Source organism: Dasypus novemcinctus, chromosome 17, assembly GCF_030445035.2.
Source record: "Dasypus novemcinctus isolate mDasNov1 chromosome 17, mDasNov1.1.hap2, whole genome shotgun sequence".
NCBI classification, from domain to species: domain Eukaryota; kingdom Metazoa; phylum Chordata; class Mammalia; order Cingulata; family Dasypodidae; genus Dasypus; species Dasypus novemcinctus.
In genome coordinates, this window is record NC_080689.1 from 63,021,049 (window position 1) to 63,048,117 (window position 27,069).

The 27,069-nt window shown below is 44.7% G+C and overlaps 1 long non-coding RNA gene and 1 pseudogene across 1 annotated transcript; both read right to left on the minus strand.

Annotated features, from left to right (window-relative positions):
* The window catches only part of LOC131273763 (factor in the germline alpha-like), a 72,867-nt pseudogene that overhangs the window by 31,199 nt on the left and 14,599 nt on the right, over nt 1–27,069 (minus strand).
* On the minus strand, nt 377–13,935 carry LOC131274008 (uncharacterized). Its single transcript, XR_011646173.1, has 5 exons — nt 13,118–13,935; nt 3,992–8,911; nt 3,740–3,868; nt 1,772–1,889; nt 377–1,264 (listed from the first exon to the last, which is right to left on the minus strand). It is a non-coding gene; the product is annotated as an uncharacterized lncRNA (long non-coding RNA).

Genomic DNA, 27,069 nt, shown 5'->3' on the forward strand with positions numbered 1-27,069 from the left:
TGGGTATTGGAACACTTACAAAGTCCCTATTGAAAAACCTCTACTGTTTTTCAATGCACTAACTAGCTGCAAACCCTGAAATAAAAAATAAAAGTGTGCTTATTGCAGGACAGACACACCCTGAGGGCAGGTGAGTGTGGGGGCGGGGGGCTGTAAGAGAAAAACACCCAAAGGGCTTTCATTCATTCATCAAGTGTTGACTGAGGACCTGCTGTGTGACAGCCTGTGCTGGTTGTGGAGGTGGACACTGAGGAGCACACCAGGGCACACCATTGGTCCCCCTGCTTACATGGGGCCAACATCTTGAAGTGTGATCAGAGCCAGTACTGAGGTTCTCAGCTTCTTCTTGAGAAAGAATTCAAGGACTAGCCACAAATTAATCAGGCAAACAATTTATTGGGGTGAAGCAAGAGAAGGGAAGTGTACCTGCAGGGATGCACACAAGGGAGGAAATGCAAAGTTCTCCCCTGAGGTCCCCTGATATGTGGGGGTTCAGGACTCCAGGGGTGCCCTGATTGGCATACTTGAGACACAGCAGGGGAACTCTACTGGGAGATCCAATTCCCTTAGCAGGTTAGGGGCTGGGTTAGGGGAAGCTGGTGGGGGGTGGTTGGCTTCTGGCTGCTGTCCACGAACTCTGCAGGCTGTGCTGACCACCGGTGATCAGCCTCTGGTCACTGTCAATGAGGCGTGAGGTAACCTGAAAGTGGGTGGGGGTGGGGGTGCTGCCTCCCTTGCTCTGTCCCTCTTTTCCGCCATGTAACGAGGTTGCCTCCTGATCACAGAGCCGCTGGGTGTGCGCTATGTGCTGTAAGCTGCACGGTGTGTGCTTGTTAGCTGCCCCTTCCTAATTTGCCCCTGTGCTCAGCACATTCATGCTAGCCAGCAGGCCAATGCCTCAGTTTCTCTTGCCAGGCTTGTTAGGTTTTTCTGCCCCTTCCTCCTTAGGTCCCTATCTATCCTGCCTCCAAAGTGTTAAACAACAGTTCAAGGCAGGACACCCAGGAGGCCAAGTGGAAGCCCCAAAGAGCAAGCAGAGGCCAGAGGCTCGCAGGCAGCATGGAGGAGGCCCAGAGCTGGCCGCCAGGAGGGTCCCCTCGGCTCTGCTCTGCACTCAGGCCACATCGTGGCCCACGGATTTCTTGCAGACCCACTGGTAGGTGGCATCACAGTATATGTCATTGCACATCTGCTGAGTATGGACACAGTCCTCTGTGTGCCCATTCCCATTGTCCAGTTGTCCAGCTGGTCCCTGCTCAAAAACCTGGAAACAGAGGGATGTTATTCAGCTAGACACAGGCAGTGGCCCTTGTCCCTGCTGGGGCACATGGAGCTAAAGTGACACAGCTCCCCAGTCCCCTTGCAGCCCCAGAACAGGGACAGAGCTGCATTGCCCTGCGGACCTGGGTCGGCTGAGGACATCCTGAGTCACTGATGATCCAAGGATGGGGAGGGTGTCTGTGAAGCAGCAAGTTGGGGAAAGGAGAGGGTAGGGACCTTTCAGTTTCCACCCCAGAGCTCACACTCAGATCCCTTTCAGATAGGGCCCCTTGCAACAAGGCCTGAGCAGGTGTAAGAAGGGGAGCAGTCAAAGAAGAGAACAGGAGGACCCTCTGCAGCCCCAGGCCCTGTCCTGTCCTGATGTCCTCTGTGGAGGGGTCCAGGCGAGGCTCCGTGCCTCTGTGACACACACGCACTAACACTTACTGGGCAAGGACACACACGCAACTCCAGCCAGGCCTGGACGTGTGTGTCCAATGGATGGACTCACCTTTGGCTCAAGGCAGCATTGAAAGGCGTCCCGTCCACCCAGCGCCAGGAGCCCACCTGCCGCTGTGAGTGAGGCCAATCCCATGGTGAGGGGCACTCGTGAACTTGGTCAGAAACACCTGTAGAGAGGAGGCAGTGGGTTGTCTGACTCTGGGTGTGAGGAGCAGCTTCTCCAAGACATATGGAGAGGAGTCCGGGCCATCCCCTCCCGGTCGCAGGGCCATGAAACCCATGATCCTGCAGAGCTGGACCCCTCCCTGTCCTTCCCTGGTGTGTCCAGTGTCTAATCAGCAGCCAGGGCCCCTCGGGGAAACCCAGCTTCCCATCACGTGACTGTCCCTACCTAGTCCCAGCCCTGGATACGAGGTGTGCTGTCCTGGGACAACATGTGGCCAGAGTTTCTCAGGACACTTCACGTGCAGCACAGCCTTTTTCACACCCACAGAACAGTGTCAGGAGCACCCTGTGGGCTGGGCGGTCACGTCAACTGAAATGACCAGAGCTAGTGAGGTCTTTTGTTAATAACCTTGACACATCCTGACACTGACCCCACCAGATGGCCACCCTGGGCCTCGATGGCATTGGTGCTCCCCAAATCGAATGTGAGTGCTTGGCCTTCCCAGGAAGCCTGGGTCTCCTGCTCACGTGCCCTCCACGGCCATGGGATTGACTGACATTAAAATAGAGATTGATCTGCACCCTGTGGGCCAGGGGCATGGGGGTGGGCACCGGTGCCAATTGGATGCTGCGCACCGGTCGGCTCTGCTCTCAGTGCAGAAATTCACAGGCAAGCCTGAACAGATAACAGCAGAAAACAGTGCTGGAACGTGGGACTCAGCAGTTTTGCACAGGAAGCTTTGGGACATGTTGTTTCCTCTAGTCTTCTCAAAGTTGGGACAAAACTGAACAAACGAGATGAGCAGGGTGCTTCGGAAAGCCCAAAAGCTACTAGCAAACTCTATTGTTCTCTATCAGGAGAAGCAACAGAACTTTATGAAGTTGTTGCAGAAAATCCTGGACTTATCAACAAATCTTGTTATGCAGGTGGTTGGTGATCAAGAAGACACTGAGCAAACCTTCAGAACTTGTTCAACAATGGAGTGAAGCAGCATTTGAGAAATATGTAAAATCTATTTAGGAATGAAAATAAACCAACCTGAAGCAACTTAATCCAGAATAGTTATTTTCAATTGTGGTAGATAGAGATTTAAAATGGCAACTTTTTGCAAGATCAATGGAAAAGCTACATGTTGCAGGTATACTATTGAAATAAACTTTGAAATAATTGCACATAAACATAATACAGGGTATTTTTTTCACAGCACCCTGTGACTTAGGCTACAATCTAGTTATTATATTCAGAATTCAGAAAATGACCTGAAAATAAAAACTACTTCTAAAAATTGTGTAATCAAGGGTAACATTGTTATCATAAGCCTTATATGATATTGTAATTATTGGTTATTATCCTACTAATAAAACATTCAACTTTTTCATTTGAAAAAGTCAAGATTGTGGAAGTGGCTGTGGCTCAATCAGATGAGCTTCCATCTACCATATGGGAGGCCCTGGGTTCATGTCCTGGGGCCTCTTTCTGAAGGCAGGCTCGCCCGTACCTCACAGAGAGCTGCTGGCCTGCAAGGCCTAAGGAGAGCTGACTCAGCAAGGGGACACAGCAAAAAGGGAGACAAGTAGAAACAGAGAAAAGCAAGCAGCAAATAGACACAGAGAGCAGACCACAAGCAAGCCTCAAGGGAGGCATGGGATAATTTTAAAGTGAATGAATGCAGAGACACAGAAGAATGCACAGCAAATGGACACAGCAGACGGCAAGCAAGCCTCAAGTAGGGGGGTATAAAAAAATTTAAAAAATCAAGACTGATGACTGGAGAGGAAGCCCAAAGGAATTGAGGGGCTGAGGGAAAAGCATGCTCCCTCACGCTCTCAGGGTGCCCACCCCACCACCCACCTCTGCCCTGCTGTGCTGCTGGCATCTGTCCACCTCCGGGAATCTCCCCACTCATTGAGGACAGTGGGGTTTGTTGTCCAGGTTTCCACCTCCAGTGCAAGATGCTCAGAGGAATTCAACATTTGTTCCCTGCTTGACAGGAGACATGAAGGTTATGGGCTGTGCCCTCCCCTAGAGGAGGAAGATCAAAGCACCAAAGTCCCTTGTCACACACCAACCCTGTCAGAACCACCCCAAGCCCCCAGCTCTGACCTGCTCTTCCTCGGATGTCACCGATGCCAGGTGAGCTCCTTGGGACACACAGAACTGCTCAGCCTCCTCCAAGACTTCTTGACATCAGAAAAGTAATACAAGTTCCCCCTGAAGAACTTCCAGCCTTGCAGGAGCAGCCAGAGAAGCTGAGCTGCAGCAGAGGTGGGAGGAGAGGGAACAGGGGGATGATGGTGCATGTCCCAGAGCTGGCCTTCCTGAACCCGCCAGCAGCTGGCCACTGAGGCCCACGTCCTTGAGGCTCGGTTCCCCAAGGGCAAGTGCTGCTGAGACCACGCCCCTATCCCACTACCCAATTCCCCAGAGAGCTGCAGCTCAAGACTCCTGGCTCAGTACTCCTGGGACACTCGGCTCTGCTACCCAGAAAAACTCTCTGCTGAGACATTTTTTTTGTGACCATGTCACTTTATTTCCCATCTCACTGCTGCCACTGTACAGTACTCTCCACCTCAATTCCCACCATCTGTCTAGGAAGTTGTCCATCCATCCAGAGTCTCCCTTACTTCCTTGACTTGATCTCCATGCACTTTGGCTACCCACACCCATTACTATCCCAGGACTTCCTCATCACCTGCTCTGCCTGTCCTCACAGGTGTCACACACTAAGAGCTCATCCTGTCACCAGGAGCCCCAAGTCTCAGCTCTTTCCTCCCTCCTTGTCACCACACCCTGCTCTGTAACATCATCTCTACTGCATCTATTTAAAATGGTGCCACAACACTCATTTCTTCATCCGTATGTTCAACATTCATACATTCATTGTTCCACATTCCTTAGCTTCTATGAGCTGGGGACTGCTATAAAAAGACCAATAAGACAAGATTCATGTCCTTGAGGAATTTACAGTCTTGTGAAATGAGACAGATGTAATAAGGTAATAAGGGGATGGAAGATGCACCAATTAAATGCCATGCACGGGTTAGAATAGAGGCATGAAAGAGGGTGTCGTCTATGTCACCTGGGCTGGGGGGGGCAGTTAGCAAGGGAATCTGGGATGAGATGTTCCTTGAGATGAGTCATAAAAAAAAACAAAACTGAAGGTGTAGGGAATGGGAAATTTATATTTAATTGGTAGAGAGTTTCCGTTTGGAGCCAAGGAAAGCTTCCAGCCAGAAACGATGACGATGGTTGCACAATGTTGGTGAATGTCTATACAGAAAGAGTAAAAATGGGAGATTTTATGTTATAGATATGTTACCACAATAAAAAAATTTTAAGAAAATGAAGAGCTGTACAATACAAAGAGTGAACCCTACTCTAAACTATGGACTATAGTTAATCATATGATTATAATATTGGTTCATCAATTGTAACAAATGTACCCACTAAGGGAAAACGTTAATCATGGGCAAAGCTCTGTACTTTCTGCAGGATTTTCCTGTAAACCTACAACTGCTCTAAAATTTAAAATTTATAATCAGAAAATCACTTTTAAAAAGTAAAAAAAAAAACTGAGGAAGATTTGCCAAGTGATCGGGTCCAAGAAAAGCCTTCCAGACAGGGGAATTGGCAGGTACAGATGCAGGCAGGCAGGAAACAGCAAGGCTCGAGCTGATCTCTGCAAAACCTGGGCTATGGCCCCCATGCAAGGGGTGGGAGAGGAGCCTGGAGAGTCTTCCAGCACTACATCTTATGCCCATGACAAGGAATTTGGATTTTTCCCTGTGAGCAATGGGAGGCCCTGAAGGGTTTTACCCAATGGCTCAGGTTTGCATTGTAAATATTTCAAAGTGATGTAATGTGAAGGCACAACAGGAAAAAAAGACCATCCCGTTTGGGCCAGAGACATCCATCAGAACCAGTCATCCAAACCCGACCCATGTTTCAAACTTCCTGGTGCTCATGCTACATTGCAAACCAAAATCCATAAGATTTCTTTACATGAGTACCAGGCATGTGCTTGGGTGACTCCAATGCACAGCCAGGATGGAGCACCTCTCAGTCCATACTAAAGCAGGAGGGCAGCAGTGGGGCTCGAGGAGAAGCAGGAAGGAGGAAAGACTTCCAGGCACTGGTCTGCATGGCCAGTGATTCCTTAGACTCAACTGGAGACAGGGTAAAGAACAGGGGCTTGGCACTGCCTGCCAAGTCCCTCATTTGTCAGCCCCCATCTCTCCAGCAGCTTCTCCCAACCATTCCTTCTCTCCCCCCGTTCCCTACAGGCATCCTCCTCCTTAGCAAGTGACCTCCTATGCAATCCAGAAACAGATGTGGTTAATACCAGCTCTCACAGTTTCATGTTCCCACATCTGCACAGTAGGGTGGACACCAACTTCCACACCTGCTCCCCTCCCAGCCTCAGAGATTCAAGTACCATCCCAACCTTCTTCAAGGCCAGTCATGCAAAATGCATTTGACTCTCCTCCCTCTCTCCTTCCCTATCTTCAACCTCCACCTCTTTGCTGTTCCCCTTCCTTAAACCTCAGGTGAAGCCTATCTGAATCTAGAAACTCACTCTCAAGTTCACCAAAATATTAGCAAGTGGTTCTGATGGAAAGTAGGCAAATTTTCATGGCAATACTGATGCTTGCTTTCTCATCTTGCAATTTTTTAATATTTGCCACACTGTCTTTAATTAACAGATAGATGTTGTAATGGAGGAATAGATGATTTGTTTTTCACTCCTCCCCCCTTCTTGTCGGAGTGACGGACCCAAAGGGTATCGGGAATGAAAGACAAAGAGATTGGGATCAGGGGTTCTGAGAGCATTGATTTCTCAAGGTCATCAGATAGTTTATTAATCTCGGGGGCTTCTTTATATACCCCAAGCAATTGTGAGAACCAGCAACTATTCTAACTAATTATTCCCATTACTTCATTCTAAATAACACAGTGCACAGTGGATAAGATAGTTACTAAAACTCATAATGTTCTATTATATTATTGAAACAAATATACTCATTAATCTTGTTGTCCAGGTTACTTGAGATATCAAGTCTGGGTTCTGCTGGAATGTTATGTTTCCCAGAGAGATTAGCCACCTGCATGTAACTCTCCAGGGACAGCATGACCTAGTGGTCAGAAAGTAACTTGCTTCCATGGAAACAACATGCCTTTGTTTCCCACATATCCCCCTTTTTGTTTTAGTCAGGGTGACTGTGCCTGTCTTAGGTTGCCCTCCTCTGAGAGTCTTACCCGTCACTGACTACCAGCCAAGCGCTCTGACCATGGGGAATTATATCAGGGTTTTAGCAAGTACCAAATTATTAGCTTGTCCCATCGCGTTGACATGGTGCCGTCTTTGGCATATTTCTCGTCCCAGACAAGCAACCACAATAAGCAACAAGATTAATACACAAAGTCCTATTCCTAATGCTCATAAAAAATGCTGAGACTTCCACCAATCTACTGGATTAAACTTATTAATATGAGAAATTAAATCATTAAAGATATCCTTATCTTCAGCTACATAAATCTCATTATGAGACATTTCTAATATCTTTTTCTGTAATTCTTCTATTTCTTAGGACATATTACCTTTATGACCTATTAAATGATTTTTAATCTTTTCCTAATCAAATATAGAATTATTATAAGCAAGTGGAGTAATACAAAATTTACTTTCATTCTAATCACATTTCAATCCCCTTAAGTTTAAATTATACAATTGATCTCCAATATGCAAAACAGCTGATTCTAAATTATTAACTCTACTGTTTAATTCTCCATCAATATATTCTTGACTATGCCATAAGTCACTAGCATTCTTATGCCATTCATGCATGTATTGTTGAGTCTGCACCGTCTCATGCAAGGCCATGATAGCTATAGTGGCAGCTGCAATGACACCAATCATTCCTAAGATGCCAGCTATTATCAGTCCCACAAATTGCTTTGAGCGCTTCAGGTTTTCTCGAGCCATATGGAACAGCAGTTGACTCTCAGGTGACGATTGCCAAATTTGGTTCAGTCGCACTGGGATCCACATTCCCCGCCACCTTCGAGTCATTGTAATGAAATCTCCATTCTGTAAAATGTTCTCAGACAAATAAGTATGCAAGGCCCTACTTTTATAAAATAGAGCATTCTTGGTTATAGTTAATTTTCCAACCACAAACACATAAGGATCTCTTACACATGCCTGAAGATGATGAATTTGATTTAAATGCAGATATTGACCATTCTTACTATTATTCCCAATCCATTCTATAGTAGGAGCTATTCCTAGAAAAACTTTCCACAGATGCTTCTGCTTGTGTATAGATGTAATATTACACCATGGAGAAGGGATTAATTTCCCTTTCTGTTTCCAAACACTATTATTTTTAGTAAAAAATATTTTTTGTTGTCCTTTACTATTTAGACCATGCCAAATAAATCTGTCATTATATTCAATGGAACTCCCCATAGAAGCACTTTCCCACACTATTCCATAGGAATCATTAAAAATGACAGATCCTCTTCCTATATGGCACTCTTGCCATCCTTCTTTATCCCTACTGTCTTTTAGTGGACAATCATAAGTAGGATTTTTGGTCATGAATAAATTGGAAGAGGGAAATAAAGTCACAATAAACTGAGTATTATTATTTTTGAAGATAGTTATGGCCCAATTTTTAACATATATACAGGAAGGATGGTTACCAATGCATAAGGGTCAATAATCAAATGGTAATACGAGATTATTGATTCTTTGTCCTTCTTCATAGAGTTTAATTGGCAATGAATCATCAATTGGTCCAGGGAATATATGGGTTTTATTCAGATATATATATGAAAGAATGGATCTTTCCAGGTTAACACTTTAAGTAATGGGGGGTTAGGTATATAAGCCCAATAAGTGTAATTACTGGCAGCTTCTTCATTACTTACGATCACCATTATCAGAAGTTGCAGGAGACCCCATCTCTTCATTCTGGGGTTTAATCCTCTTTACAGGTAGCCAAATTTGTTCTCCATTTTCTGAAATGATAAGAGCATAGCCTTGCCCCCTTACTTTAATCCTGCCTTTTTTCCATTCATTGCTTATATTGGTTGATCTTCATTTCCTGCGTCCACTGTAGATATCTGACATTTTCCAAAGTGACATTGCGCAGGTGTCAATGAATTATAAACATAAGAAAATTTAAAGTAAATAAAGCTTTTACCAATTGATCTTTTGGTGTTATAATACCATCATCTCCCCCTTTTTGTTTTAAAAGCGTAGTTTTTAGGGTATGATGGCTGTGTTCAACTATGGCTTGACCTTTATGATTATAAGGAATGCTGGTAACATGTTCAATACCATATTTTAAACAGAAAGATTCAAAGGATTTACTAATGTAAGAAGATTTATTATCAGTTTTAATTTTCAGAGGGCATCCCATTACAGCAAAAGCATACCAGAGGTGTGAGTGAACATGATGAAACCGTTCCCCACTTTGAGCAGTAGCCCACATAAAATGAGAATAAGTGTCAATATAAACATGAACATACTGTAGTTTACCAAAGGATGGTATGTGAGTAACATCCATCTGCCATAATTGATTAGGAGTCAGGCCTCTGGGATTAGTTCCAGCCTGAAGAGGCACCACTGTTAGTGGTCCACAAGTAGGACAAGTGCGAATAATTTCTTGTGCCTGTAGTCTTGTTAACTTTTGATATTTATTTCGCAGGCCTTTAGCATTAATGTGAGTTAAAACATGGTAATCATGAGCACTTTGTAAACACCCTACTAATAAATCAGCTCAAGCATTATTTGCTGTCATAGGACCAGGCAAAGAGGTATGAAAGCGTATATGAGTAATGTAAATATGATGCTGTCTTAACCTGATGAGATGTTGCAAGTCAGCAAAAAGTTGAGATAACTCATTAGTAGCAAAGATATGAGCTGTTTCAATATGCTTGACAGTAAGACATACATATTCAGAGTCAGAGACAATGTTCAAGGGCTCTCAAACATTTATAAAACCTTAATGATGGCTGAAAGCTCTGTGCATTGAGCAGATGAATAAGGAGTTTGCCAAACCTGTTCTTTTTGAGAAATAATGTATGCTGCTTTTTTATTACTATTACTATCAGTAAATACTGTACAAGATGGTTGGGCTATGCACATAGCCCTGAAAAGCACTGCAAACATTTACTGTTGGGTTTTTTACAGATAGAGGAATGCAGCTGGCTTGATTTGTCTAAGAAGACACTGAAGAAAGTCTTAGCAAGTTTTAAAACAAAGTGATAGCAATACAGTTGGACATTAATTTTATGCAACATATTAGCAGTGTTTGGGATTGCTGCATACTACAGTGTTGTTACTTTAATCTATGATAAGAGGTTGTTTCTGTGACACACACTCTTTTATAATAATTAAAACCATAATTAACCACATTGTAATTTTCTTTTTAATATTATGCTGAAATATTGGTAACTTTACACACTTTTAAGCATTTATAGAAACCTTTTACTTATACAACTTTAATTAACAGAGGGTTAAAGGAAAGAAAAAACTTGTTAATTTTATAACACTTTAAAACACCTTTTATTCAACTTATAACATATTAAATGAACTTAATTATTACTTTAATTTTTCTTTCAAGGTAAAAGAACAAATCTCTTATAATTAGTTTGGAATAAAAGGCTACTTTTCAGGATTTGATTTTGAGAAAGCAATTTTGAACATTATGTTCCTTTAAAAGAGATAAAACTTTCCTTTCTTGGAACACCGAGGAAATTATGAGCACAAGAAGCTGTTTTGATAAAACAGACTTTCTTTTTATACCGATTACTGAGGATAAAAACTTTTACCAAAACAGATTGATTTGAGAGGCCTTGAGAGAGAACAAAATTTTTAACTTTGCGTTAGTATACTACTTGATATTAAAGCTTTTAAAATTTTATAGATAGACCCATCAAATCTTATTCAACTTTAACCATAAAAATTCCTTTTCCATGAAACTTCTGCACTTTCAGTATTCACTCAGATTATATTCCATATTTTACTCTTTCTTAATAACCAATCATTTTATCTTAGGACAAAATCATCTCCTGTTTCCTTAATAATAAAAACACATTCCATATAGCCTACATACAAAGTTATCAAGCAAACTTCTTATAATACCATTAACACTAAACAAGCTTGTTAAAATAATGAACTTTTCTTTACTTTAAATACTTAATAGCATGCAATATCAGAAACAGTTTCCTAAAAGCAAGTTGTCAAGGGAGGCTGACTGCAGCCAAGCTTTTCTGTTATAAAATTACCTTTTATTATTATTATTATTATTAATTCAGGTTTGTTTAATAATGACCTTTTGGAATTAGCCACTTAAACATTTTAATTTAAACAATGCTTCATAAGACTTTTTATAATTATTTATAACCATATAGACTATAATTATATTATTTGAAGACTAATTTTACTTTTACAGAACACATTTCTTTACTTAAAGTTACCACAATACTTTCTACAACTTTCCACATGCATTTAAGTTCCAAGAGTTTATGAAAATTAGGCATCCTACTTTAGGACAAAACACACTTTTTAGAAAAAACTTATTAAATGTCAGTCAGCATTTCCACAAACTTTTAATCTTTAATATTCATTTAAGTTTTACATCTTCATCTTATCCTGTGAAGAAAAATAAGTTATTCATTTCAATCTAGGCAAGAACAACTTTTTATAAAAAGACATAGTAATTTTGTTAATCAAGACTTACAATTTTTATCATTGTAGAGATCTTATTTAAACTTATGTATTAATATAAGCACTTATTTAATTTTTGGCCATTTGAATAGAGCTCTTTTATAAATTTTTATTAATTTATATTACCATCCGGAGGTATCAAAATATACACTGACATTGAACGAACAGACAAACACAGAATAATCACAACACAGTAACAGAAACATACAGTTTACAATTAACTCATAATTCTTACTTTCTTGGTATACCTGCTTTTAAGTTCTTATTAAGATTTCCTCTGGAATCCATGTTGCCTGTAACATGCAAGCTTGTGCTTGGAAACATTTTTATTAGTTATCAACAATCAGTTAAGATAACTTGAGACAGACCATTAACACACAGTTTTGGATTATTACTCTGTAAGACTATACTGAGACTTGAAGTTCAGGAGTAAACTATTGATTTAAAACTGAAAATTCCTTTTTAAACCTTGATAAAATTTTTGTACTAATTTTAATATCATGGTTAAATAAGCCCAATTAGAATTAGCATGGAAATAAAACAGAACACCAATGTTGCCATGTTTTTCTCTTTTTCCAGTGGCTTAACTCTATTAACCCCCACTAGCCCACAGCTACATTGTCATGTAGACAGCAGGGGGGTTGCAGAGTTGCTGCCAGAACAATTTCCTTATCTTAGTTAACACTTTAACAGAGAGTTTTCTTACAAGCCTGATTTCACTAACAAGGACATTATTTAGTATCTTTGCCCATTTTGAATCTTTCAATAGTTTAAAAGTTTTTGGCTCAGGATGAAACTTGACACCCCCTTGCAAATTATTTGTATCTGGTGGTATCGCATGTAATGTTACGGGGAAAGCAGATAATAATTGTTTAACATAAGGCAAAGCATCGGCAACATCTGAAAACATTTCTAATTTAGGCTTAGTAACAGAAGGCAATTCAGTAGGTGCAGAGAGTTGTACTGGCTACACAGAAGATATTTCATTAAGACACTTCACTGAGCTTTTATTGATGAAAGGGTTAATATCAGGATGAGGGGAAAAAACATGATGGTTCCCCATTCACCTCAACTTCCTGTTTTTGTTCCAATTTACTTCCTTTCATTTTAAATTTACTTATGGGCTTAGAAAATATAGTAATTTCATCTTTCTCTCCTTCTTCAGACTGTAAAGGATCTAAGGCGGCAACAATTTGCTGGCACAAAGCCCACACAGATAAAGGAATGGATTCCCCTCTTTGATATACTCTTCCTAAAGCTTTCATTACACATTTCCACTGTTTCAAATTTAAAACATTACACCCCTGAGGCTGAAACCAGTAACAATGTTTCTGAACTAAGGCAAAAAGCTCAAGTAAATCAGCCTTTTTTACTGAAACTCTGACAGTATTTAAAAGAGATTTTAGTACCTGTGAATATTCTTCCATCCATCCTGGTTGATTACCCATACCCTGATGCTAGCGGAAAACAGGATTAATTAAAATTCTTACCACTGTGTGGTCAGACTCGAGTCACCTTTTGATGGATGCCTCAACCTTTCTGGAAGGTTTTCAGTTCCGCGTTCCCTTTACTGGTTTGGAAGAATCTCTGCTGCAGTCACTACTTTGGGCCCCACGGTGGGCACCAAATGTCGGAGTGATGGACCCGAAGGGTATCGGGAATGAAAGACAAAGAGAGATTGGGATCAGGGGTTCTGAGAGCATTGATTTCTCAAGCTCATCAGACAAATTTATTAATCTCAAGGGGCTTCTTTATATACCCCAAGCAATTGTGAGAACCAGCAACTATTCTAGCTAACTATTCCCATTACCTCATTCTAAATAACACAGTGCACAGTGGATAAGACAGTTACTAAAACTCATAGTGTTCTATTATATTATTGAAACAAATATACTCATTAATCTTGTTGTCCAGGTTACTTGAGATATGAAGTCTGGGTTCTGCTGGAATGTTATGTTTCCCAGAGAGATTAGTCACCTGCACATACATCTCCAGGGACAGCATGACCCAGTGGTCAGAAAGTAACTTGCTTCCATGGAAACAACATGCCTTTGTTTCCCACACCTTCTCACCTTCCCTCTCAGCTATGCTCCTTGACAGACTGATACACCTGATCGATTCACGCCCAACAACCGTGATCTGCTTCCACCGAAATTTCATTCCAATGAGTTATTAATTGCCCAGCCTCAGTGGATGCTTCTCAGTTCTTATTTTACATGGCCTCTCTGGCATGTGCCAGAACTGACCACTCCCATCTTGAAATTCTCTCCTCTTTTGGCTTTCCCAAATGCACATTTCCCAATTCCCCTGTCCTCAGTTGGTTCACACACACGTCTTTCCCTTCTTGCCTCCTGAAGGTTGATTCCTGTCCCCACCCTCGGCCCTCTTCTGTGTTTTGTCTCATGCAAACCCCCACTTCGATTGCTGCAACCAGAACCAACATACCTGGGGCCACCCAAGCCTATGTCTGCAGCCCTGGCCTCTCTCCTCAACTCCAGACAGCCTGCAGGTGACATCCACTTGGATGTCCCCCAAAGCACCGCATCCAGCATGTCCAAATCTTGCTGCTCCTCTTCCTCCTTTATTCCTCAGTTGGGGACCCCTCTGTTCAGCCACCCAAGTGAGAACCTCAGGGTTCTCCTTAAAACCCTTCAGTGGCTCCTCACTTTCTGGATGATGAAAGCCAAGCTCACTCAGAGGCCTTCTAATCTAGCCCGTGTCTCTCCAGCCCTGCCCACTTCTCTAGCCCAGTGTTTTTCAAATTGCAACCACCAACCCATTAGTGGGTCATAAATTTGGTTTTCCAATTTTGACAAGCTTTGCTCTTTTTTTAAAGAATAAATATAAAATGTCAGAGTGAATTCATGCAGGAAAGGTTTTCCTTTTTGAAACTTGCATAGATAGATTACATAGATGATTAGATAAATAGATTTTCTTCCCCCCTTCCACAAAAGGTTCCTTCTCCCCCTTCTTTTTGCCTCCCCCCACTCAGTTCCCAGTACTTCCTTCTAACTTAACACCTCCTTCACCAATCTATATGACTTTGCTTACAGGTCTGTCTCCATCTTGCATCTTGTAACCTTCTCAAGAGCAGGCATTATTTCTTATTCATTTTTAACCCCCTGACACATGGTAGATGTTCATGAAAGTGTCAGACACATGCTTGAATCCAGCCTACTAGCTTAAGTGCATTACATATGTTGATTCATTTGATCCTCCCTGTGAAGCAAATCCTATTGCCCCCATTTTGCAAGTGATACTCAGAAAAGGGAAACAACTTGTTCAGGTTCACACAGTTTGTGATAGCTGGAAGTCACAAACATGTTGTCTGGCCCTACAAGTACACTTTGCCATTACCACATGCCTTCATCACAAAGATCTGGTTTGCAAATGGAGATATTTTGTGGAGAGATTATAAGCCACCTGAGAGCAGGGCCATAGTTTCTCATGTCTTCTGCGCTACCGCCTGGGCACAAAAGAGCTGTGTTTATTCGATTTGTCCTCTCTCTACCACCCTTGCTCTTTCCCAGAGGGGACACATGCTTGAGGCTAAATGGGCAGAAACATCCCAGCAACTCTGCCCTCCACAGGGTGGACCCTCCCTACCACTTACTTTGGGTCCTTTGTAGCTGCTCCTGTGAAGCACAGGCTGCACGGAGGGTCTCCAGGCTGCTCTGCTGCTCCTGGATTTTCATGCTTAGTGAGTTGGTATTACTCACATTAACTTGTAGCCTCTGGATCTCAACCTGTGCCTCCTACACTCTGTTTTCTCACATGTGGGTCTGGGAATTTACGGCAGCACCCTTCATTCCTTGTGTTAGGGTCTCTAACTCCCCTGGCATTTTCCAATACTGCTCTTATTCCTGGGAGCTCAGCTTTTGTCTGCTCCATCCTGCCCTTTGCCATTTGGGTCTGGGCAATGGCAGTTTCCAAATATCTTTTTAACTACTGAATCACTTCACCAGCCCTGTCCAACTGACCTCTTAATAACTGGATCTCAAAAGTGCTGTTGTCTACACTGCCTTTTATAAAGGGCTGGGTCTGGGAATTGAAAGCACTTGCAATTCCCAGAGCTCCCCAGAGCCTCTGGATCTCAGCACTGGGCCCTTCCAAACTGCTGCTTAACACCTGGTGCTGGGTCCTTAAAACACTGACCCTCTCCAGATGGCCATTCAAAAGTTGGGTCTGAACACTGGCCTTCTGTAAACTCATATTTGACAAGTGTAAACCGAACTTTAACACCTGAATTTCAGCATTGGCATTTTCTAGGTCTCGGCTTCACATGTGGGGTGCAACCCTGGTGTTTTCTGAACTGCTTTGTAAGAAATCATGGGTCTGGGAATTCAACGTGTTTGCCTTTTCCAGAGCTCTCTTTAGGCCCTGGATCTCAGCATCAGCCCCCTCCAAGGAATTCCTTAACATCTCGGTCTGGATATGGCAGGTGCCAGCATCTTCTAGAACTCCTTTGGCCATCCGGATGTCAGCACTGGTGTTTTCCATGTGGCTGCTGAGCATCTGGATCTGAGAACAGACATTGTCCACCTTGAACTTCAGCATCTGCATCTCCACAGCCCAGGTGCTAGAATGCTCTTTAAACAGCTGCAGAGCTTCCTTATCTCGGCCACCATGCCAAAATGGTGGGAATCTTCAGGGGGGAAATGCAGAGGTCCAGCAAAGAGGTCCATTTCATGGGGAAGCATAGAGATCAACCAGCACGTTCTAAAGATTTCCATGGGGAGATGCCTACACCACGGCCCTGAGAGCACCCCCAGTGGCCTGTCGCCTCCCTGACCCTGGACCAAGCAATAGCCAAAGATCTAATTAGCCATCACACATGAACTAACAGATCCAAAGGATTGAAAATCTTGCTTACTGTAAACTAGTTACCCACACACACACCAGAAGTCACGCTGGTGAGACTTGGATTCTTTTGCCATTGTAACTGAACTTGAAAATAACTCATTATGTAACTTAGAGCTGTTGAAGTTTAATTCCACAGAAATTTCACCATTAGAAGTTTCATAGAGAAAAAGAAGATGTGAATAAGGCCCCCATTTTTAGTCCTGAGCTATATTTGTACAACAACCATTGACCTTCTTGACCTATTATTGTTACTCCTGAAAACCATGTAAACCAGAAACAAATTTTCTGATTACAAATTCGGGGGGGGGGGGAACAATAGGAGCAAAATAGGTGCCCCTGGCAGAAGGTCCCTGTTCAATCCGCAGTGCTATGATGCAGGTGTGCCACACCTTCAGGTCACCTGGGGCCTCTGAGCTGAAATTGCCTCTGAAAGGGCTGGGCACCCCTACAGAAAGCAGAAGGGACAAGAGTCCCTTCAGAGCAATTTGGGGATATGAGAGCCCTGAGTGAGAGATCTTGGCCACCAGGGCCGTTCAAGGAAACTGCAGCCCTTTCCTCTGCAGGTTCCTTCCCAGCAAGCCCACCTGCCACTGCCCCTGGTCTTGCCATCAGCCTTGGCTCTCCTCATGAGCAAGGACTCAATTTCACACATCCATGGTCACTGCCTGGTTCCTTCCTCCCCTCAGGACCCCTGCCCTATTCCTCAAGCCCTGGCTAGGGGAAGTGGGAGACCACCTGGCCTTTGCAGGTGTGAGAAGAACAGAAAGGAAGTCCAGGTTGATATTCAACAAAGAAGCAAAGGCAATTCCGTAGAGAAAGGATAATCCTTTCAACAGATGGCCCTGGAACAATTGAATAGTAATATCCAAACAAATGAAAATGAACTTCAGGGAAGCAGACTTGGCCCAATAGATAGGGTGTCCACCTGCCACATGGGAGTTCCATGGTTCAAACCCGGGGCCGCCTTAACCCACGTGGAGCTGGCACATGCACAGTGCTCATGTGCACGAGGAGTGCCGTGCCATGTAGGGGAGCCCCATGCACAAGAAGTGTGTCCTGTAAGGAGAGCCACTGAGCAAGAGAGAAAGTGCAGCCTGCCCCGGAGTAGCACTGCAACTCAGAGAGTTGACACAAGAAGATGACACAAGAAAAAGAAAGACAGATTCTCGGTACCGCTGATAAGGATAGAAGTGGTCACAGAAGAACATGCAGTGAATGGACAGAGAGAGCAGATAACTGGGGGGGGGGGGAGGAGGAGGTAGGACAAAGTAAATAAAATAAATAAATCTTTTTTTAAAAAAGTGAACTTCACTTCACACCTCACACCTTTACGCAAACACTAACTCCAAATGAATCATTGACCTAAACTTTAAAATTTCTGGAAGAAAATGGGAGAATATCTTCATGACTTTGGGCAAGGTAAGCAGACTGAGAGAAGGTATTTGCAAATCACACATTTGATAAAGGACTTGTATCTAGAATACATGAAGAATTCTCAATATTCAACGAGATGACAAACCCATTTTTAACTAGACAGAGCAGATTTGAAATCAAAAACTGGAAACAACCCAAATCCCGTCAACAGCAGAGTGGGTAAGTCGTGGCGTAGCCATAAAATGGAACCCAGCTCAGCAATAAAAAGGAATGAACTACTGTGCAAGCCACGGCAAGGGTGAAACTCAGGATAATTATGTTGAATGGAAGAAGCCAGAGGAGAAAAAAAAGAGTATGTCCAGTCCATCCCTTATATGCCTATAAGGAGAAAATGCAAACTAATGCACGGAGACAGAAAATAGAGCTGCAGTTGCCTGGGGAGGATGGAAAATGGAGTAGAGGGATTACAAAGGGTTAAAAACTTTGGTGGGGGGTAGGCAAGTGGTGAATGTGTTCAGCATCTTACTGTGGTGATGGTTTCATGGGTGTACATGTATCAAAACAGGTTGTGCACTTTATGTGCACTTTGAGATGCACATTATACTTATAGCTACATTAAAAAGAAAAAGATTATGCCCTCCTCTAAAGAGGTCAGACCCACTGAGGGGCCTGGGGATGGCAGGGGAGAGGCTTGTCCTGGGTTCTGGGCCTCCCGACACCGGCTCCCTTCCGGCCCTCCCTCCCTCCACTGTGGCTACTCACTGTCTGGTTCCACAGGTGGTGGCCAGGTGTTGTCTCCCAGGTGGAACTGAAACTCCTGGAATAAGGAATCTGCCCGAGGTTGTAGAATTGAAAGACCCCACTCCTGGGTCAACACCACCTCTCACCTGGGGCCTGGGGACAGGGTGCACACACCCCCTAGCGTTGGATTCCAGAAGGGGGGAGTTGGCTCCAAGCCCCTCTCAGGGTCTTCCCTCATAAGCTTTGGTTCTGGAGAGGACCCTCCCCCCTTGGATGGTGGCCTCTGTCTGGACCCAGGAAGCATCTGGCCCAGACCTGGGGCTGGTGGTGGAGTGACCCTCTGGGTGCATTCGGGGTCCCCTAGAGGGCTTTGTGCAGGACGAGGAGGAAGAGCCATTGGGGTTCAGATGCGCGAGGGGCTCACCCACAACAAGGAGAGCCACGAGGGGGGAGAGCACGGCCACCACCGCCAACACCAGCGTGGCCTCAACTCGCCTCCTCATCTTGGGGGCCACAGAAACCACTGCCGCGGGGCCCATCCCTGTGCGAGAAGCCAGTGTCCAGGACGAGCGTGTGCTCCATGCTCCTGCCCCCTCAGTCTCCTTGTCTGTCCTGTGGGTGAGAACAACAGCCATGCTGATCACACAGGGATTCTGGAGAAGAAAAAGGAGCCCATGAGATGAGAGGGGCACCTGGGGCACTGTAGCATCACACATCCAGGTAGTCCAGCTGGGAGCACAGCACCCAGAAATGGAGGAGGATGGTGGGGGCGGGGGGACCCACAGAAGAGGAGTTCTGCAAGCCTGTCGGAAGGAAGGATGGAGCAAACGAACAAACAGGAGCAAAGCTGCTTCACGGGTCCTGCCCACAGCAAGCTCACACCCTGTGGGGCTGCCACCACCCCACACCCCGGCACGGGGTCCCTGGATCCTGAGAAAGAGCCTCTGCCTCAGAGTGTCAGCCCTAGAGCCTCCCTGCTGGAGGTCACAATGCCGCCTGGGTTGTGAGATGGGCCGGGCCTGCAGCTCTAGCTTCAGAATAAAGCGCGTTCAGGGAAACCCGCTAAGGGTGGAGAGTGAGCGAGTCCCAGGACCCTGAGGTGAGCAGCTGTGATTTAAAACCAGGCCCATCAAGTTTATGTTCACCCCCTTCCTCTTACCAGGGTGTCATCCCCAAGGGAAAGGCTCTGGGGACTGGGATGTGTGCTCCAGGGTCCTCGGCCTGACCCTGTTTATTCTTCAGGCCAGAAGAGCAACAAGCTGAGCTCTGGCCTGCCAGGGAGGGGCTCAGAGAAATGGCAGCAGGCTGGGGACACCCCAAACCATGGAACGGGCTTGTGAAGCTCATGTCCACAGCCCTTTTATCTGGCTGGCGAATCTAAGCAGGCATATTATGAAGAGCAGTAGTTCCTTCCACTGGCAGAGACTTTCAGGGCAAAAGGAGCAGCAAATCTCAGCTCTGTGGGTGAGCCAGGGGGTACGTCTACATCGTCCCTTGACCATCCCCCACCCACTGGAGAGGGCACCCAGTGCACTGTAGTAGAGAAGCACTAGGAAGTCTTTGTTAAAAACTCCAAGTCAGCTACACCCAGATGGAAAACCCCCTCCCCATTAACTACCTTATAAAGCCTGTAGGGTATTTAAATCACTCAGCCTCAGGTTGTTTGTGGGATACAAAGGCATGTTGTTTCCATGGAAGAAGTTACTTCTTTGACCACTGAGTCAAGCTGTCCCTTATGATTATCGGTGCGGAGCACAATCTTGGCTGGGTCAGCACACCTGCAGGCAGAACAATACCTAGAACAGAACCACCTGGGTAACAGGATTTGAGTATAGTTACTGATTTTCCATAATAGTTCCAGTAAAGTTTGTTGGGTTTTCATCAATCACTAGTTAATATAGTATGAGGTAAGGGTAATAGGTAACTTGATTGTGTGCTGAATGTCACGTATGTTAGGGGTATATATACTAGCCCCTTGACTCAATAAAGTTGTCTGATGAGCTTGAGAGATCAATGCTCTCAGATCCCCTGAACTCAATCTTTCTTTGTCTTTCATTCCCGATACCTCGGGTCACTGAACAAGACTCTGACAGTTGTTTATCTGCAAAGTGGAGGACACCAACCCTGTAGTTTTTTCTGGTGAACAACGTAATGGACACGTAGAAATACCTCACCAAGCGTGGCACACTTAGAAAGTAATCAATAAATGGCACTGATGACTAAAATGGACACACATTTGTCTACTCAAGCACTGTGCCACCAACCCTTCAAACTTTTCCAGCTGAGCTAATGTTATAGTGGCCAAAGAATCTGTAGTTGATGACACTTGAAACTAGAGTGAGGTGAATCATTTTTTTGTCAGACAGGCCAGAGGCCCTGGGCTACCAGCACCTCATTTCTCTGGAGTGTGACACCTCGCCCCCCTCTTTCCCAGCTCTAAAGGCCTGGAACTCTGATGACCTTGCCCCTGGAGGATACAGGCCCTAGAAGAACTGGCTCCCCCTGGGAACCATGCAGCCAAGATCCTTATTTATACTGATCCCCTTCCACCCCAGAGTGGTAAAGTGGGCAGTGGGCATAGTCAACTAACAGAACACAAGGACCGCACAAGGATATACGAAAATATTTAATTTTAATCAAAGTACTACAAACTAAAATAGAAACTAGATGCCATTTTGTATCTACCAAGCTGGCAACATTTTAAAAATCATACCCAACATTGGGGAGAGAATGAAAAGGGAACAGTCTTCTTCCTATAAGAGGGTATATCAATTGTTATGTCTTTCTAGAAAGCAATTGGCAACTTGTATCCAAAAAAAAAAAAAAAATCAGATGAGTGTACATGTTCCATGTCCCAGTAATTTTTCACTTCTAGCATTTTATTCTAAGGCAGCAATCTAACATGCACAGGTGGATGTTCCAGTAAAGAGCTGCAGGTGACACATATGCCCAACAAGGTACTGGATAAGTTACAGTCCATCTATACGACAGACTATGCAATCAAAAGCTGTTCTTTGAAGGAAAACCTTAAGAATGAAGAAATGCTCTCAATAATCTTATGTGAAAAAAAGTGAAAGATGTATGGGATATTACACTTTTACACACAACTAGAGGGAAAAAAAGACTAGAAGGATACACAGAAATGTTTGGGTAACTCCATCTGGGTTATGTGTCTCAAGTCCCTCTTTAGTCATGTCCATATTTTCCAGGTGATTTAATTTTGTTATAAAGAATAAATGTCACTAATTTAAAAGCCATGGCTAAAACCAGGGCAGGTTTCTGAAGAAAATTTCTTCAGAGTGATAAGGCCCACTTAAAACAAAATATTAGATCTGAATCTCCTTTTAGAGGTACCAGGTCAGATAACAGGATTCTTTTCATCAAGGGTCTAGTGCCTGGTCAAAGCAGGCGGCCCCAGCCTTGCAATTTTCTCCACTTCCCCTCAAGTCTGCTCCTGTTTCCACAAGCCTTTCTCCTCACACCTTTTCCCAAAGGCAAGCTCCTGGTTCGCTCCCAGGCCACGTTTCTAACGGGCCTGGGGTCTTCAGGAACAGCTCCCAGCAGAACTTCTCCAAGCCCGGCCCCAAAGCCACGCACCCCTCCCTGGGCCACGGGATGCGCCCCTGCAGCACCAAACCCAAAGACTGCAGAGGTGGGAATGAGACCAGATTTGACCTGCCTGCAAGTGTCAAACCCAGTTGGTGCTCCAGGGCAAGACACGACATTAAAAGCTACCAGTAGATGCCGCTCAACAGCAGCCCATGGAGCACTGCGTTCAGTCAATGACCGCGAGCACCCACAGGTGGTGGAGGGGAGCCTGGTGCACGCAGGGGCGTGCCCTCCTTACTCAAAGGAACCGCCCGCGGCTCTCCTCCCACTGGGATTTGCTTTGAGACCGAGATGCGGAGAAAGGTGGAAGGGGGCGTCCTTTGCCACCTGAGCACTGGGCCAGCACACACGGCCGGGAAACTGAGGCTCCGCGTACCTGCACTAATCTCTTTAAAAGCACCTTTCGGCGGGAGATAATTTTGCAGCTGTCGCGAGCCTCAGCTGTCCTCATCCTGGAACCGGTTCCCGAGCAAGCCCAGGTGGTGAGGAGGCCACCCGCGTGGCGCGCAAAACCAGCCCGGGGACGGTAGGGGCTCCAAAGCCACCGTCACTCCCCCGCCAACCAGGCGCAGGAGGGGGACCTCAGGAGGTCTGAAGCCGCGGGGAGCGCGGCCGCCCGGGTAGGCTGAGAGGGCAGGGCCAGCCCGCCCGCGGGAAGGGGTCGGAGGCGGCGGAGCAGCGACGGCCCTGGACGCCCGCGCTCCTTGGCCTTGGCCCCGCGCCGCCGCTCCAGCGCCAACTGCAGGTCCCTGGTCGCCAAGGAGTCGCCCGAGGGCAGACGCCTGAGCCGGCAGGTGGCAGCCAGCTGGGCAGCGGCCCGAACTGCTCCCGCAGCACGTCCTGCAGCACCTCGGCCTCCGGGGCGTCCAGGAAGGCGGCGGCGCCGGGCTGGGCCCTGACGGCTCAGGCGCAGCGTCCATGGCTGAGCGCGAGGCCGGGCCCGCCCCCCACAGCCCCTGCCCTGCTGGGCAGAGGAGAGGCCGCGCTCAGGGAAAATTGGGCAGCTTGGGTTAAGAGCAGAAATCCGTGATTTTGTTTTTGTTTTTTAAGTTATTTATTTATTTATTTATTTATTTATTTATTTATTTATTTATTTATTTATTTATTTATTTATTTATTACCCCCCACCCCCTGCAGCTTGTTCCATTCTTTTGCTGTCTCCACTCTGTGGCCATTCACTGCGCCTCTTTTGTTTTTTCTGTATCTGCTTGTCTCCCTCTGCTGCTCCTCTTCCTGCCCCAGCTCTCTGCCACCCCCAGGCAGGCAGCTCTCCGGCGCACAGGCCAGCTCACCCTCACACGGAGGCCCTGATGGACATGAACCCGAGGCCTCCCATATGGTAGGCAGGAGCCCAACTAGTTGAGCCACAGCCGCTTCCCAGCTTTGCCTCTTTCTATGTCTTCCTAGCTGCTTGAGAGGGAAATGAGAAGACCTTGAGGCAGGTGTCATTTTAAACAGAGTTCCCCCAGGAGGGACTTTAAATTATACTTTTTTTTTTCATTTAAAGCTAAGAAAGGGAGAATTAAGCAGGCAGCAAGAAGTAACACCCTGAGAAGCAGATTTGATTAAACTGATAGAGCATCTGCCTCCCATATGGGAGGTCCAGGGTTCAAACCCAGGGCCTCTGACCCATGTGGTCAGCTGGCTCACATGCAGTGCTGATGTGTGCAAGGAGTGCCGTGCCACACAGGGATGTCCCCCGCGTAGGGGAGTCCCATGCAAAGGAGTGCACCTCTCAAGGAGAGCTGACCCACGCGAAAATAGTGCAGCCTACCCAGGAGTGGCACCATACACACAGAGAGCTGATGCAACAAGATGATGCAACAAAAAGAGACACAGTTTCCCAGTGCCAGAGGATAATGCAAGCACACGCAGAAAAACACACAGCCAGTGGACAAAGAGAGCAGACAATGAGGGTGTGGCTAAGTCACTGTGGTTGAGGGAAATAAACCCCCCTTTGGCTAAGTCACTGTGGTTGGGTTTCTGCTTCAGGTAGCTGGATGCAATCTTTAACCAACATAGAGTGTTAGACAAAAATTACCCTGTTCAATATGTTTGGCAATTAATGGGGTAAAAACAAATCTTCATTAGAGGACCTCTGCAAGCCTTTTTATCTGAGATGCTCAGTTACAGTCCAAGAGAAGGGTACAGTGTTGCCCAATTTCTTTTGACTATGGAAGCTTTTATTTCACATTACCTTTCTTGGGACCAGTGTCCTACCAAATATATTTTGGGGAACAGTGTTTTGAGTGCTTTGTCCAGCTCTCTCTCCTGGGCCCAGTGAAACAACATGTCTTTGTAGGACATAAACATAAGTTCTTAGTAAGAGTTTTAATGTAAAACTTGATCGCAGACTCTTAAAATCATTTTAACTTTTTCCATCCCAGGGATGAGAACTTGGGTCAGCACCAAGGTCTGGTTGCCCAGAGAACCTGTCTCTTCCCCACCCATCTCCTCTGCCATATCTTATTCTTTCTTTCTCTTTACCTTGAAAGCAAATAACATCTTGAATTCTGACATTTAACAAGGGAGAAGTTGACATTAAAAAGAAAAGCCCTGAAGAGGCACTTTTCAGGAACCCTGCATTTGGCATTAGTTACCTGCCTGGCCTGGGGTCAGAGCCCTGGGCCTTGGTGCACGGAGAGTTCTAACTGAGAGGACTGATTCTTTAGATAGTGCCGTGTTAGAAATTACTAAGACAAAAATGAATGTAACTCTCTCTTACCCTTAAGAGAAACTTACATATAGAATCAGGTAAATTATTCACATTATAAAAGATGTCTTTAAGAACAAATTTACTAAAGATTTCCTTTGAAGTAAATAACATCAAGTATTTCCTTAACCTGCTCTTCTCCAACCTAAACCCAAGTTTCTTTAAACTTTCTTCATACGAACTAGTTTCTACCTGCTTGACCATTTAGGATGCTTATTCCCGAACCCCTGGCATTTCTCATCTCCTTTACAAGCATGATGACTTACAAAGATCACAATAGTCTCAGAATGGCTGAACACAAAAGAAAATTATGATAGAAGAGGAAAACAATATTGGAGCTTGAATGTCATTTCTCAGTATATCCCACAAGTTACAGAATATGCAGTGATGTAATGAGAAATAAAAGAATCACTGCTTTTTGCAAGTAGACAGTGTCTTAAGAGGGTGCATTACAATACTGTAATTAGACATAAATATTTTTAATGTCTTAAATGCATACAGACCTTGTCAAAAAATGGTTTGAGGAAGCCACAGTGAGTATAAATTCTAACAGGCACACACTTTGGATATTTGCCTATGGGTATTTTCAATGTAATTTGCATTTAGCAAGGACACAGATGACTTAAAATATGATACTGGTTCCCTAATCTCAAAGTATATCAATAACACTAGTGACTATTTTATTTTTAACAACGGAGAAAAAGAAACCAAAAGAATGAATTGGGGTTAAGTCATAAACCATAGATAGGTGTTATCTAGTTATAAGTTAAAATTTATTCTTTATAGAACCCACAAATATTTATTGCCTGTGTGTCCATGTTTCTCACACAAAAGAGATTAATAATAGCATCTAGTTCATGGGGTTTTTATTATTAGACTTTAAATGTATATAAATTTTAAAAATCTATCATTAGCAAACAGGTGAACATACAGGAAGTAATCAATGTCTGCTACTGCTGTGATTATGGAGCAAGTGGAAACACCAGGGGTATGTTTGGGTCACTGAGACAACAAAACTTACTGATGGATTGGATGGTAGAGTGAAGGAAAGAGAGAAACCAAGGACAACACCAAGATTTTGGCTTAAGTGTCTGGGATGCTGAGGTAAGGAAAATGCAGAAGAAGGAGCTATGAAGAAAGAAGCCAGGAGCTCTAACTGGGCCTTGTTCATCTGGTTCTGAGATGCCGACAAGACATCCATGTGAATATGTAAAGGAGACAGTTGGATATAAAAGTCTGCAGCCTCACAAACTCAAAGGAGGATCTAAGGATCAGCAGCAGCAACTGGGAGCTTCTTAGAAATGCAGAATTTCAAGCCCTGTCCCAAACCAGCAAATTTTCCATTCCCCCCACATTAAAATTCCCTATTAAAACTTGACAGCCCATGGACTAGAGTTCTTGGGAGATAGATCGTGGACTATTAGCATACAAAGGGAGTCTAATGCCAGATTAAATGAGCTCTCCCAGACAGAGGCTGGAGTGAAAGTAAGTGACCCTGGGCAGAGTCATTGGCCTTCCCACACCTACAGGTCTAGAGAAAGAGAAGGGAACCACAAAGATGATCAACAGCCAGTGAGGCCAAGGGAAAACCAGGAGAATGAGGTACCCCAGAAGGCAAGAGACCTGAATGTTTCAAGAAGTGGTCAATTATGTTAAATGCTGCTGATGGCGTAAGGAAAAAACAGAAAAGGTCATAAGACATGGCAATGTAGGGGTCATCAATGACCTTAACAAGAGCAGGGGATAGAAGCCCAAAAGCAGACAGCAGGAAGAGCAATTCAGACAGTGAACAAGGGCAACTCTTTCAAGGAGTTGTGTTGGGAAGATAGAGAAATGGGACCGTAGCTGGAATTATTTAGGTAAGCAATATTAGAATATGGCTGAATGCCAATGGGAAAATTACGAGAGAGAGGGATGGGATGAGGGAGGACAAGAGAGAATGGAACTGATGCAGGAAGGAGCAGGACCAAGTCCTAGAGTAGTGTTTGAGAAGGTGAAAGGAAGGGGCCCAGAGCCCAGGAGGAACAATGGCCCCTGATAGAAGGCAGTCCACCTGAGCCAAAGCTAGAGGTGGGAAAGCAGGTACAGATGCAGGGAGGCTGGTAGATTTAGCAGTAAGAAGATAAGGGAGCACCTGGCTCA